Consider the following 16,397-nt stretch of genomic DNA (forward strand, 5'->3'; position numbering starts at 1 on the left):
ACCTTGCTCTCAACAATTAGATCATGGGACAACCCAAAAGAGAATTTCTATATTCAATCTCTCATGGAAGACACTACCTTAGAAGTATAATGGAATAACTAGTGAAACTTTAGGGCATACTCTTTTACAATCATCCTAGATTTTCTCAAATTCACCTATTACTTGGCCTTTACTTCTTTCAAATCCTGAGGAAAGAATGATACAAAAAAGAACCTAAGAACTCATCCCATAATGCCAACACCTCATCATCAACCCTAGATTGATCCTAATCCTTATACCACTGATATGCCACACAATCCAATTAATAAGCAGTAAATTCCACACCCTCTACATCATTATGCAGAAAATCTTCTCTATCTTATTTATGAATTCTTGAGGATCTTCCTAACCTTAAAGCCAGTAAAAATTAGAGGATTAAGCCTTATAAACTGTCTAACTCGAGTAACCTCAGAAGAACTCACAAAAGTACCAATAAGACATGGGTGATGTGACTGAAATATCACCAACTATGTCAACAAATAAATAGATCAACAGGAATGTTAGAAATGTCTCTAGAGGGTGGGGGCATGATCATCATCAGCTTAAGGGGCTCGATGAGGACAATAAGGACCAGTGGAACTCTACAAGGGCAATCAGGAGTTGGACCCCTAGACCAGGTTTGAACTCCATAAGTTAAATGTGCTCTGTTGACATTATCCTCAGATGGGATAGAATAGTTTCCACGCACATTAGATTTTCTTGGAGGTATGATTTGAAATACAAAAAAAGTGGGAATTAGAGGAGATTCAAGACCTTACACTCTATAGCTTGAAATAGAATAACAAGAAAGGGAAACATTGCTAATTGTCTAGTAGCCTCTTCCTTATAAGTGTGGTGCGCTACACACTCATAAAAGAGACTCTACTTAACACGGAATTATGGACACCCAATAACACCAAACCTAGGCTCTGGAACCATTATTATCATGACCCAAACCAGGTCCTGTTCATGATGGGTATCTAGAGTCCCCATCGAGGACCAAAGACCACCCATTTTGCCTAGCCAAACAGGATACAACACTAACAATGGCTAAATTTCTAAAATATAACAAGATAATATGCTTAACAACTCAAAAGGTATTTAAGGTTTGTCGACAATCGAAAACCAAGAATTGGTAACCAATAACCAATAACCAACAACTAATACACATGTCTACAATAATATCCACAAAGCCTCTACTTAATAAAAAATAATCTAATTAGGGACATGCCCCTGACCCTGATAATGATAATGAAAATGCTAATGTAAACTCTTTAATTCTAGTTTATGAAAAGAAAACCAATGGAATAATCAAGTATTCAGGAGAATAGAAGCTCACCGCTTCACTATAATGATTGATGAAATAAAATGATCTACCTACCACTGTAGAAAAAGTAGGATTGCCTTTAGACCCTGTATCACATGGGGATACAGCCTCCAAAGATGGTTAGTGGGTTGAATACTTACATGTAACTCAGGGATAAGGATAAAGTAATGATAGTTTAATAATCTAGTTCATTTCAATGTACATATTGACATAAATGTATGCATACATATATACTTATATAAGATCCTAGGATAGGGAATAAGATTTATCATGCACTTTAAAACTTTAGCCTAGATTGTGTAGCTTAACCATCATTTATTAGTAACCATGGGCTATATAGGCCTCAGCTCTCACCCCCTAGTCAGGCCCCAGTGCTTGTAGCCATACGAATCAGATAATAATCTCATATATACACATGAGGTACTCAAACCTCCCAATCATATACTAAGGTGACTAAAACTTATTGTGTCCAAGCACACACGCAAGTGTACATGGTCTCACCAAGCAATATAGTGGCCTTTTACAAGACAAATATCAATCCCTCAGAGACTTGAGTTGATAACTATCCAATTCTAGTTCACTATTATGATTAATTCAGTGCAAACTTATCCACAAGAGCTTTAAAGTTATAACTAAAAGTAAACTAAATAATGATGATAAGTAAAGGTTTTGGACAATCAATGAGGAGAAACCTAGGGTTAAGGCTCTACGAACAATCATACCATGATATTGAACTTCATTAGTTAGGTTACTTAACTTGGTTGTTGATTCACGGGGTTGATAATGTAAAATGGTCTTTTGAGCCTTTAGTCACCTAACTTAGACCCACAATTACATCATTGAGAGGGGATGTAAAAACTAAGTCAAATATATTCATATTTCATCCCATAAGTGAACCAAATAAGCCACTTAGGTATATTCCTACCCTAAATGCAAATTATAACTTTATTCTGTAGAAGCTTATAATCCTAATCTATTTACCCACATTCTATCCTCTTGTTCAAAGTGTTGAGAATCCTTAAAATAGTGATAACAAGAATAAATAAACAACAAAATATGATAAATAATCAAAACCAAATCAATTCATAGCAATAGTAGTCATGTTCTTGGCCTTAACCTCATAAAAAGGATTTTGGCAGCTCATGGACATAACTATAATTGCAATGATTGAATATATGTTAAAATTGATAAAAAAAAAAAAAGACAAAACAAAAGAAATAAAAAACCAATTACAATTGTTATACATCATCTCTCAAAGTTTCAATATCGTCCAAGGTGTATAGCATTATGTCTAAGTGTCCTATTTATAGGACAAAATTGCCAAAATTCGTATAGGTCGACGTCGCGCCCTTTATTGTGGCACCTAGGGTCCGCATCGCCCTATAATCGTGGACCAGAACTATTTTTTGCTCCCTCAGGCAGATCCCAAGTCCATGGTTTGGACCTTATAGCAGTGGCCAAGGTCTAGTGACACATTATTGACTCTAAAGTGTTTGTTTTACGTCAAATCTCGTCCCTTGCTTTATTCCATCCATTCTAAGTTTTGTAGTGGGGTTTCTACTTGATTTATAGCTTATGTATAATACATATATAGTTGTAATCAAATCAAAAAACATCCTATATCATTAAAATCCCCGAATTAGAGCTCAAAACAACACATAATCTAAAACGATGAACTAGAAACTTAAGCTAAGAATTAGTTTTGCCCTTTTGATCTTTAACTTAGTGTTTTGACTCTTAAGTTGATTAAATTGAAACTTAAACAACATAAACAAGTTTTTACCCAAATAATTACACAATCATACCATTAGTAACTCATTACACACACTAGAGTCCAATGAGATCAACTAGAATAACACATAGCTCAAGCTAGTAACACTATTTCTCTCGTTTTAACTCTAAGTGGCCAATTTAAGTACAAAGTTGTTTGAAAAATACCTTAAACATTGTAATAGAGTAATTTAACACTTACATTCTCAATTATATCATTATCAACACATTAAGAACACAAAAAGTCCTCAAAACAAGGCTAAATATGCCCGGATAATAACAGTGAGGTACTTAAATCCACCACAGATCATAACCCCACACTTAAATCCTTGTTCTTCCTCGAACAACTCTTTAATACCATAATAATGATCAAAGAACATTCCACATTTCTACTACAAGAAAGGCACTCAATCTAGTACTACAATAACTATACAGAATGCAAGTTTCTACACTAAGCATATTATACACACAACTGAAGGCTCATGAACATTACTCCAAAACATCCTTGCCTCAAGAATTGACTCATGCATATTTCTCAATAAAGTACATCATACAACTCATCCAACTATCATCAAATATGTGGCCTCACCACAAGAGAGCTACCCATACCCACTTATGTAGATTCAATTTATCACAGAATAGGTACAAGAATCAAGTTATGCTTACTCTCACAAAGAATTCACAAGTTGCACGTGATGAATAATAGGCTTGATATTAGTTTAATACTCCAATATATCATAATTATAAAGCTTAGGATCAAGTAGATCTGTAAGGATTGTAATGTAGGCTAAGGGATGAGTAGGAACTATACTGGCCAATAATAGTGACTATCTTCCCTAGGCGGTTTGATACATCACACTTTTCATTCAATTCACTTCTAACAACCAATTTCTACCACTTCAGTATACCCTTATATTTTGTATTTCCCCATCTCATTAAGCTTAATCACATACAATATGGAAGGGAGGATTATCTATTAATTCATGATTTAATTTTTTGGCATAAATTTCTTCACTCCTAACCACAACACATTAATTTTATACACCAATAACTTATTAATTTAGGGATTCAATTTCACCTTTCTCATTCCTCAATTTATATCTCCTTAACTAACTTAATTTTTATGCTAAAGTGATTTGTAGCTTTGGATCAAATAAAGGTCAATCAAAGAAAGGATATTATGTTGGGTGTATTTATGCATTCTAGTGACACTATTCTAGCCTTTTAGGCTTGTTTTGAGAATGATTCATCTGTTATATGAATTGAGATAAATGTGTATCAAAGTGTTAAATCATGTTTTTATGATGTTCGAAGTGAGTTTCAAACAAGTTTGTACCTAAAATATTCATTTAGAGTTCAACCTGGAAAAGTAGTGTTACTAGATTTAGTTAGGTGCTTGTCTAGTTAATTTCGGTGGATTATATAGTGTTTAAAGTGTTACAAATGGTTTTGATATGTAATTATATATGAAAAAACTTGTTTATAATGCTCAAGGGTCAATTGTATCAAGCCAAGGGTCAAAACAATGAGTTAAAGATCATAGTGAAATTAGCCTATGGTTAGCTCGTGTTTCTAGTTTGTCATGTTGGATGTTGTCTTGTTTTGACCTTTAAATTGTAGTGTTTAATGATATAGGATTCTTTTTGTATAGATTATGATGATATTTGAAGGATATACAAGCTTCAAATCAAGTGTTAACAACTCAAAAAGTCTTATAATGGCTCCATGAAGGCACAATACACAGATTGATGCACTTTTGGACCCCTAGAATGTCATTGGCATGTGTCGACTGTAGGAGTGGACAATGGGTGCATTAAAAACACCATTGGATTCAGAATAGCTGCAACATATTAACCAACTAGCACGTGGTGCTGCTAACCGCGATTAGCCTACGACGCGGGCTCATTTCGGTGCTCCCTTGCCTTAGAAAAATTCTGAGCAACAAATTCTAGAGGCTTAGGGAGATTTGGAGGTGAATCCTTGCCTGTAGCGGGGTTAAACCTAGGGTGACACCCTACCCAGTCCCGAGCTTAATACATGAAGGTTTACTTGTCCAACACAGAATAGGCTTACTCCTATACTATAAATACATGTTGTATCATGTTTTGACATATCTTTGAGCATACTTTGGAGAGCAAAGGTCTGCTACAACTTCTTCATTAGGTTTTTATTATTTTTGTTTAGCTCATTCATGTTTTTAGTTGTTAATTACAATTTTGTGATTGTGATTATAACTATGTGTGAATAAACGCCTTTTTCTGGGGTTAAAGCCAAAGACATGATTACTTTTGATTTCAATTAAGTTCGTTAATTTTTATTATCATTATTGGTTGTGTGTTCATATTTGATTTAACTATTTTAAGTATTCACGAGCCTTAGAATATATCAATTGTCTACCTTTTAATCTCAGGAGAGGATATAGGGAATAGAACATGGAGATGAATAAAGAATGGGTTTTATTCTTTAATAAAATAAAGAATTGAACTTAGCACCTAGGATAGAGATGCACTTAGGAGCCTTAATTGATTCAAACATAGGATAATAGTTTAAATAACTAATTGGATCATTACATCCCCAGTCAACGATGTAGTTGTAAGGTTCAACTTAGGTAAAGGATTAAAGGTTGGGAAACCATAATCATGAAATTAACCCTACGAATCTACAATCAAGTTAAGAGAGTTAATGAATGGAATTCAGGACATAGTATGATTGTCAAAGTGCTTTAATCCTGAGTTTTGTCCTATTGATTGTTTGAAGATCTATAATTTCTGCATTGTTTATTTTTCTATAATTTACAAATTCTATACTCTCTTTTTGGTTATGTTTGAATCAATTGAATATATATTGTGAACTAAAATAAAATCTTTGTTAAATCAAGTCTATGGGATCTATACTTGGCTTCTTAAAGGCCACTATACTACTTGATAAGACCACGTACACTTGCGTGTGTGCTTGGGCGCTGTCAAGTTTTTGGCACCATTTCTGGGGACTTGTATTTTGGTAATTTTTTATTTTAGTTTTACTTTTAGATTTATTTGGTGTTTTAATGCTTGGTCTTGGTTTTATTATTGCAGGAAATAGGTTTTTAGGTTGATAATTTGGCAAGGGATCAGAAGTTGGTAGAACCAAGCTCTGAACCCGAGTAAGACTTTTACCAACGTAGGTGAGAAGCAATCCTTCTCCCCAGAATTCCTAAAATCCAAGAAGACCAAGATAATACTGCTCCAATGGCTGAAGAACAACCAGCCCGAAGGACAGTTAGGGAAGTGGCAGTCCCAGTTCCAACGAACTTGACTTCCACAATTCAAAGGCCGGCAACTGAGGAGAATTTTGAGTTAAAACACAATATGGTGCATCTTCTTATTAGCAGTGGACAGTTTGTAGGGTTTTTGCATGAGGATCCACAAGTCCACTTACAGACCTTCATTGAGCTTATAGATACATTTACTCAGACTAGGGTGAATCCAAATTATGTAAGGCTGACACTATTTCCCCATTCACTTTTAGGGGAAGCTAAAAAGTGGTTGAATTTGGAGCCAGCCAATTCAATTACGTCATAAGATGACTTAACCAAAAAATTCCTCATCAAATTCTTTCCATTAGGCAGGACTATGAGACTTCACAGTGAACTAATGAGCTTTAAATAAAAGCATGATAAAAACCTCTATCATGTTTGGGAATGCTTTAAGGCTCTTCTTCGAGATTGTTCATACCACCAACAATCCAATGAGGTACTTGCTCATACTTTTTTAGAAGCTCTTGATCACAATACGAAGATTTTTCTAGATTCAGTCACAGGAGGTTAAGCATTAGAATTGACTTATGATGAGCTGTACACATTATTGAACCGCATAGAACAAGGAAATCCAGAGTGGTATTCAGATTCTAGAAGTGCCACAAAAAGAATTATGGGCGTACTAGAGGTGGACCATTTCATAACCTTATCAGCACAAGTTTTTGCCTTACAAAATTTGATCAACACTCAGTTCAGTGGAATGAATTTGGTAATAGCACAACCTACAGCCACAGTCAATACCATCCAATAAGCTACAGGTGGGTGTAAGGTATTCAGAAATAGTGGTCATACAGTGGCCATATGTACTTCAAATCCAGAATCTGTGATGTATGTAGGTAATTCTCAAAGGCCAAATTATGGTAATCCCTACAGCATGAAGTGGCAGACTCAGCCTTGGAACGCACAGCAACAAAAAATTCCACAGCCACAGACTCAATCAAATCAGTCATGAGAAACATAAAAGAGATGTTGAAACAACTCTTAGTTGGTCAAGCATAATTATTTACGAATATAAAAATTCAAAAGGCATAGTTATAGAATTAGCAAGCGGCCATAAGAAGTTTAGAGTTATAAGTGGGCCAATTATCATAGGAAATGAATACTAGACCACAAGGATATTTGCCAGCTGACACAAAAACTCTAAAAAAGGGTATGGCAATCACCTTAAGAAGTGGTAAAGAGATTCAAGAAGGACCTCCAAAAGAAACAAAGGAGGTAGATGTTGAGGTTGTGACTAAACAGGTTTCTAAAGAAATTTCTAAAAATTTAAGGAAGTCTGAGTACTTGAGACCGAAATTTGTTGAACCAAAAGTGAAGATAACACTGCCATTACCATTCCCTCAGAGGCAATTTAAAGCAAAGAGGGATGCACTATTTAAGAAATTCTTTGATACATTCAAAGAGCTTCATATTAATTTACCTCTTTTTAATATTTTGCAGAGTATGCCCAAGTATGTAAAGTACTTGAGGGATGTGGTGGATAATAAGGTGAAACTATAGGATGTCAGAGCTATAACACTCACTAAGAGTGTAGTGTTGTGATGATACAAAAAATCCCCAAGAAATTAAAATATCAGGGGAAGTTTGATATCCTTATTCAATTTAGGAGTAAAGAGCTCCATGCACTGAGTGACTTAGGGCCAAGAATAAATTTGATACCCCTATCATTGTTTAAAACATTGGGCCTGGGAGAATCGAAACCTACCATCGTGGTGTTGCAGCTGGGAGATGGGACATTTACATATCCGAATGGAATAATTAAAGATGTCCTCATAAAGGTTGGTAAGTTCATTATACCTACTGACTTTATTGTTCTTGATTTTGAGGTAGATGAACAGGTACAAATCATATTAGGGTGTCCATTCTTATCAACTAGAGGGACCTTGATTGATGCTAGAGAAGGCAAGCTCAAAATAAGGGTAGGTAATGAAGAGATAGTATTTAATGTTTACAAAATACCCATCGTAAAATTCTAAATTACAGATTTATGTATGATCAATGTGATTGAAGGGTAAAAGTGTGGGCTGGTGAATCCACCAAAGACCTCTTCGCAGTACCTGATTGAGCGGGCCAAGTTGAATCTACTATTTCCCAACATGATAAAGGTTGAATTTGAAAAAGATGTTGACTTTGAGAGTGCAAACTCAAGAGGTCTAAAACGAATGAAAAAATGGCTCCTAAAAGGGAGTAAAAAGGTGCAGGAATATGGTTGAATTGACTTGAGTCATGTCGCGACACTAAATCAGGAGCTTCTTGGGAGGTAACCCAAGTTAATTAGGTAAGTTTTCTTTTCAGTTTTTTAGTTTTTATTTCACGTAGTTTTTATTTTTGGTTGAGTCACGGGTTAATAAAAAGTCTGAGTACCATAAACTTGAGCTAAGAAGCATGGCAAACACTGAGTGTGAGCTCCCATGGACCTTCTTTATGCAAAAAAAAATGCAACTAGCTAGGCCTAGATGCCTCAAGAAGTATTTCTATCTCTTATCTTTAAAATTTACTTTGGGGACAAAGTAGATTTTTAAGTGGGGGCGGGGAAATTCCTAAATTTTGGCTCAATTTAAAAAATTTTGTGTGAGATATTCTGGTCAATGCTACTTTTGATTACATGATGCAAGTGGGTTTGTTTGTAAAAGCATGTTGATTGAGTGAATTGCTATTTTTGAGACTCTAGGCTCATGTTTATGACTCTTGTACTTGTTGGCTTAATTTTAAATTTTTGCTATTATTGGGTTGGGAGTCTATGATGATCCTACAAACTTGAGCATGTGCCATGTGTGATGTGAGGTATTTCTATATTCTTTGTTGCATGTGATGTCAAGAACTTGCCCGGTGTGTGGGTGAAGTGAAATAAAGAATGTGGGTTTAGGAGATAATTTAGGCATTTCTTTGATAGCCTTGTTTTATAGCTTTTATTTGTCCTACCCTTTATGCATTATCCTAGTTAACCCCATTGAGCCTTTAGCTTGTTTGCTTTGGTAGCCTCATATGTAGCCTAGTATCTTTCTTTGATAGACTATAATTTAATACAAAAATCACCTAAGTGCTTTAATTTAAAAAAAAAAAGAGAAATAATTGTAAAAAGGAGTTTGAGAAATTGAAGAAGAAAAAGGTGAAATTAATGCCCCAAGGTAAAAGCTATTGGTGTTTATAATTGTTGTGTGATGGTTGGGAGTGATATAAATGGTGTTATAAATATTCCCATGATTGTAGAAAAAGAAAAAAAAATCTTGGAGGAATAAACAATATGCCCATATGTGTTTGTGAAAATGCCTAAAAGAGATGGGGAAAAATAAAAGAATGGGGTAGACAAAAATTGGTGTAAATGGGTTGTTGGAGATTGGTTCTAAATGTATAATGTAGTGTATTAAAGTGCTTAGATAGGTTAGTCACTATTCCCAAATAATTCCTACCCGTCCCTTAGCCTACATTACCACCCGGAAAAGACCTATTTGATTCTATACTTGACATTCTAATATTAGTGGAGCATTACACTAAGGGCAAGCCTATGGTTCATTGTGTGTAACTTGTGAACTCCTTGTGAGAGTGAACATAATTTGATTCTTGTACCCATTATGTAATAAATTATATTATTGTGAGTGGTTATGGGTTACTCACTTGTTGTAAGGGCACATATTTGATAAATGTGGATGACTTGTATGATGTCCTTGATTGAATTATAATCATGAGTTTTCCAACTAGTTGAGTCAATTCTTGAGGCTAGGATGTTTTGGGAGTAGTGTTCATGAGCTATCAATTGTGTAAATAACATGCTTAGTGTAGAAACTTGCATTCTGTGTAGTCATTGTAGTACTAGCTTGAGTTTCTTGCATGTAGTATAAGTGTAGAATCTCAAGCTCATGAGGTTTATAGTAAAGAGTTGTTCGAGGACGAACAAGGCTTTCAGCATGGAGTGGTGATGTTGGGTGTATTTATGCATTCTAGTGACACTATTCTAGCCTTTTTTGCCTTGTTTTGAGAATGATTCGTGTGCTATATGAGTTGATAATGAGATAAATGTGTATCAAAGTGTTAAATCCTCTGTTTATGATGTTCAAAGAGAGTTTCAATCAAGTTTGTACCTAAAAGATTCATTTAGAGTTTAACCTGGAAAACTAGTGTTACTAGCTTGAGCTAGGTGCTTGTCTAGTTGATTTCGGTGGATTCTATAGTGTTTAAAGTGTTACAAATAGTTTTTATGTGTAATTATATGTGAAACAAATTGTTTATAATGCTCAAGGGTCAATTGGATCAAGCCAAGGGTCAAAACAATGAGTTAAAGATCAAAGTGAAATTATCCTATGCTTAGCTCGTGTTTCTAGTTCGTTGTGTTGGATGTTATGTTGTTTTTATCTTTAAATTATTGTATTTAATGATATAGGATGCTTTATTTATGGATGATGATGATATATTGAGGGTATACAAGCTTCAATTCAAGTGGGAACAACTCAAAAAGACTCGAAATGGCTCAATGAAGGCACAATATGCAGAATGATGCACTTTTGGACCCATGGAATGTCTTGGGTGTGTGAGGACTGTAGGAGTGTCCGGTGGACACGTAAAAAATACCACTAGATTAGAAGAGGACCAAAATAGTAACTAGATGGCGCATGGTGGTCCTAACTACGATTATCCTGCAACGCGGGCTCATTTCGGTGCTCCCTTTCCTAAGAAAAATTCTGAACAACAAATTCCAGAGGCTTAGGGAGATTTGTAGGCGACACTTTGCCTGTAGCGGAGTTAAGCCCAGGGTGACGCCCTACCTAGTACCGGTCTCAATAGCTGAAGGTTTTCTTGTCCTACATGTAATGGGCTTACTCCTATACTATAAATACATGTTTTATCACGTTTTTACACATCTTTTAGCTTATTTTGGAGAGCAAAGGACTGCTACAACTTTTTCATTAGGTTTTTATTATTTTTATTCAGTTCATTGATGTTTCTAGTTATTAATTACAATTTTGTGATTACGATTATAACTATGCATGGCTAAACGCCCTTTTCTGGGGCTAAAGCCAAAGACATGATTACTTTTGTTTTCAATTAAGTTCATTAATTTTGCTTATCCTTATTGGTTGTCTGATCTTTGATTTAACTATTTTAAGGATTCGCGACCCTTAGAATTTATCAATTGTCTATCTTTTGATCTCGGGAGAGGGAATAAGGGATAGAACATGGATATGAACAAAGTATAGATTTTATTCTTTTATAAAATAAAGAATTGAACTTAGCACCTAGGACAGGGATGTACTTAGGAGCCTTACTTGATTCTGACATAGGATGACAGCATAAATAACCTAATTGGATCATTACATCCCCGCTCAATGATGTAGTTGTAAGGTTCAACTTAGGTAAAGTATTAGTGGTTGGGAAACCATAATCATGCAATTAGCCCTACAAATCTACAACCAAGATAAGCGAGTTAATGAAACATGGATATCAAAGAAATGCCTATATCATCTCCTAAACCCACACTTTTTATTTTGCTTTTCACACACACCAGGCAAGTCCTAGACATCAAATGCAACAAGGAATACATAACAACCTTACACACATATGGTATATGCCCAACTAAAGTAGGATTATTATAGACTCTCAACCAAGTTATAGCAAGAATTCAACATTAATCCAACAATATACAAGAGTCATAATCAGGAGCCTAGGAGTCTTAAAAATAATCATTCACACAGTAAACATGCTTTTAACCAAAACACTTGCATCATGCAATGATACATAGAACCAACAGGAATGCCTCACTTACCTAGCAAAAATTAAAAATTTACTCCTAATAAGAAAAAGGATTCTGGGTTTATGGGACGCCTCCATGGAAAAGAACTGAAAAGAACAACCACGGGGTGGGTAAAGTGTGCACCTACTAAACTAACCCAAATAAACTAAAAACTAAAAGAGAAAATATATTTGTAATTTTTTTCAAATTTACCCAAAAACTAAAGAAAAAAACAACTAAGACTCAAAGACCCTACAGCATCATTTCACCCAAAACCATGGGAATTTCTGCACCCCAAACTTAAAAATCTAGTTTGTCAAAAAGTTTACTCAAAAGTAGAGATAGAAATACTCCCTTCCAAGTCATAAGAGCAGCATCCTCACCTCTACCATTCCTCCACAATACAACCCAGTCATAAGCTATGTCCTTCAACCTATAAAACGCCAACTCAACACTTTCTTCCTCAGAAACATGCATCACCTGGATGATCTTTCTCACCTCCTCAAGGTACAACTGTGTGCCCTCATCTACCTTATACCCATAAAACTCTGGTGGATTCATCCGCATGAAATCATAGATTCTAGCCGTGGCTACATCACCTCCCTGCTGATTAGCAACTGTGGCCTAGTTATTAGCCAGAACATTGGCGGTGATTTCTTGGGCTAATGCCTAAAAGGCCATCCAAAACTAAGCATGAGACAACATATCATTCAAAGGGTCAACAGGTGGGGATTACTCATCATTTTTTCCGTGGACATTCTCTCTTGGAGAGCCATTTTCTGAAAATAGAAGAGCATAAATTATTAGATGAGAGGGATAACTGTAGGCACGATATAATCCGAAAGAAAGAAACAACTTTTCCTAAAATGTCTTGTAGCCTCTTTCTCATAGATGTGGCGCGCTACATACCAATGATCAAGACTCTACTCAACGCGGTTTGTCAGACTCCCTAGGACTCCTTTAAAACCTTAGGCTCTGATACCAAGTTTGTAAAGATCCAAAATCGCCTCCTGGGATGCCACACGGTGTTTAAGGCTACAAATAGACCTAAGCTAATCCTTTGAGCTTGTTTCTACTAATAACACTCATTTCAAGATAAAATAATTCAAACACTAGCATATTCATATCATTTAAAAGAAAATACAGAGAAAATACTCGGTCCAAATGACTAAGCAATACCAGAAACCTCAACACAACCATAATCTGATAACTAGTCTGACAAAGACTCTATTAATTCATGAACTAGAGAGCCATAGGGATAGGTCCCCAACTGACTCGAAATAAACTAGAAATAACAACATAGTCTCTGAAAATATGGAGATGTATGAACATAGATCCTCAAACCATGAGGACTCACCACTGTAGGAATGTACATAGTGGTACTCGAAAATCACTGACGAGGTTGGGACTGAGCACCTGAACCTACATTATAAGACAATGTAGCATATAGACGTATATGTGGATCAGCACTTGGGAATGTACTGAGTACGTAGGGGTGCATGCATTTATATAAAACAACATCAATACTCTTTAATTAAATCATGCATGTAATAAGTAATGACTCACGTGGCTTGAATAAGTATAAAATGCAAAGCTCATAAATCTTGTAAAATGGAACATGTAACACAATCCCATGAGTCATTATACTTTTAGCTTTGAAATTAGTACTCTTCTCTTATTCTCATTACTCAAGGCTAAAGAAAACTTTAAGCAATACTTTCAAATCATGCATATGTCTCATGGAGAGTAAAACTTCTTTAATTCTCAAGAACTCATAACTCTTTTGAACTCAAATAATTAGAATTCGGAATCATATAACTTTGAAACATACTTGAAGGTATGTCATTCACGTTAGGAAAATATCTCATTTCAAGCTTTAGGGAAAAATACTCATATCAAGGGAAAGTATTTTAGTTTTAAAGGAAAATATCTTATCTCAAAGCTTTAGTTTTAAGGGAGATTCTCTTAACCGACATAAACCATGCGAGCTACATGGATTCTAAAGTTTTGTCCTTCTAAGGAAGAGACCTCACGTTGAGGAGAGGCGTCATACTCTTGCCAGGGAATATAACCTAGGTCCAATGATCACTAAACATACTCGACCTCGAACCCAATATCAACTTAGCCTTATGCCCAATGAAAATCATAAACTCAGCCTCAGGCCCAACCTACGATGGCACGTAGTTTTGGGGTAAGAAACCATAGTAACTTACCCGCTCGGTGCTAAATACTACTCCCTTTAGATTATCTAAGCTCATTTCGTAAAAATCCACTTTTAGAAATAATCCCATGGTACACTACGAACCCAATAATCAAATTTGTACTCTTATGTAGAAAAGTGGGTTTCAAAGCTCAATGACCATTAGGTCAAAACATTTCTCAACAATCTCAGAATACTCAAATCATGGGTGCTTATAGCACAATAGTTCATAAAATTACAAGTCTCAAGTAGGGTTTAATAACCCATAATTCAACCTCGAGTTAAAACTCATCAAAAGCATAATAGATAGTATATAGATTCATAACCCATGTAGAAATCTGGAAATTTCAGCAATTTATCTCAAAATCTCAACATACTTATATACTTCAATATCTCAAACATTTCAACTATTAACTTCTCAAGGATTAAAATCATGGGGTATAGACCCAGCTATAATTTCTCAAGAAAACATGTAAAAATCATGCCATTAGACACTAAATTCAAGAGAAATATCAAAAGCTTGCAACCAATAACAATGGGTGAAAAAACCCAATTCAATTTCATGTAAAATCTCATAAATTGTAGAGAATTGCAGTTTAAATAAGCCTTTAGGCACAAGGGTGAAAGGATTACCCTTGTTCAAACCCCCACATACCATGACTTAGAAGCTTTGGATGAACTGTCGCTTTTGGAACTCTATTCGTACTCTTGAGTGAGGGTTCTTGAAGCCCTTGACTTGGGAACCTTGAATCTGGACTCAATTTAGAAAATCTATGGTGGATTCTTGGAAGAGGTTTTAAATGCTTAGGATTTTTGTTGAGAGAAAACTTGAGAAAAACTTCATAGAATGCTTGTAAATGACTTTGATGTGGTGTTTGTATGGTTTAAGAGGCTTGGAAAAAGTCCAAAGAGCCTTTTTTAACTTCTGAACGAAGATGGAAAAATTTAACTGGGAACCCGATTCCATGGGCCACAGCGATGCACCACTATAGCGGTGGCTCACTGGAAATTGACAAATTGGAAATTGGTAGTCACCACGATGCGGAGCCATCATATTGTCCCACTATTTGGGACCTGGAACTTCAGTGCGACGCATTACAATCGAGCCAGGCTACTAGAAATTGACTATTGGGAAATTAGGGTCCTTTGCGACGCACCACTATCATGAAGTTCCACTGGAAATTGACAATTGTCAAATAGACCCTCTCCGCAATGCGCCAAACACCAAAATGACTCTGTTTTATGACTAAGACAAATTATCCATAACTTTTTATCCGGGCATCGAATTTGGGCGAATCTTATATCGACGGAAAAATTTGTCAAATTTCCCATGTGATAAAAGTCAAAATTATAGAAATTCTATATGGTTAACACGATAATCACTTAGGAAATCACTTCTCAATATTTTAGGGCTGGAATCATGCCTCACTTGACACACCCTAAGGTTCATTCTATGAGAGAATTTTGTGGGGTTTTACAATATCTCCCCCTTAGAAACATTCATCCTCGAATGTCGTTGGTTGGACTAGGAACACAGGAAAAATAGAGTACACATAGCTTAATCTCTCTAAACTCTTGAATACCTCAAAAATTTCAAGAACTCATGCAAGAATAGATACATAGCTGAACTTTAGATTAGAAGGGCTGAATTAAGGAAGAATAATACCTTCACATTAATCTGAACTTGTGGAAAAAAGATGCGGGTACTTGGCTCGCATGTCTTCTTCTGCCTCCCAAGTAGCACCCTCAACAGACTGGTTTCGCCAGAAAACTTTGACCAAGGGAACTTCTTTGTTCCTTAGTGTACGGATCTGAAAATCTAGGATCTCAACAGGAATCTCAACGAAGGAAAGACTATTCTGATATCAGTACTCTCTGAGGGATCCACTAATTGGAAACACAATATGATTTTTAAGCATAGAGACATGAAAAACAGGATGAATAGCTGACAACTCTGCTGGCAACTCAACCTCATAGGCCACTTTACTAACACGGTTCAAGACTCTATACGGACCAACATAACGGGGACTAAGCTTCCCCTTTTTACCAAACCTTTTCATCC

The sequence above is a fragment of the Capsicum annuum genome, chromosome 12, assembly GCF_002878395.1.
Source record: "Capsicum annuum cultivar UCD-10X-F1 chromosome 12, UCD10Xv1.1, whole genome shotgun sequence".
Lineage (NCBI taxonomy): Eukaryota > Viridiplantae > Streptophyta > Magnoliopsida > Solanales > Solanaceae > Capsicum > Capsicum annuum.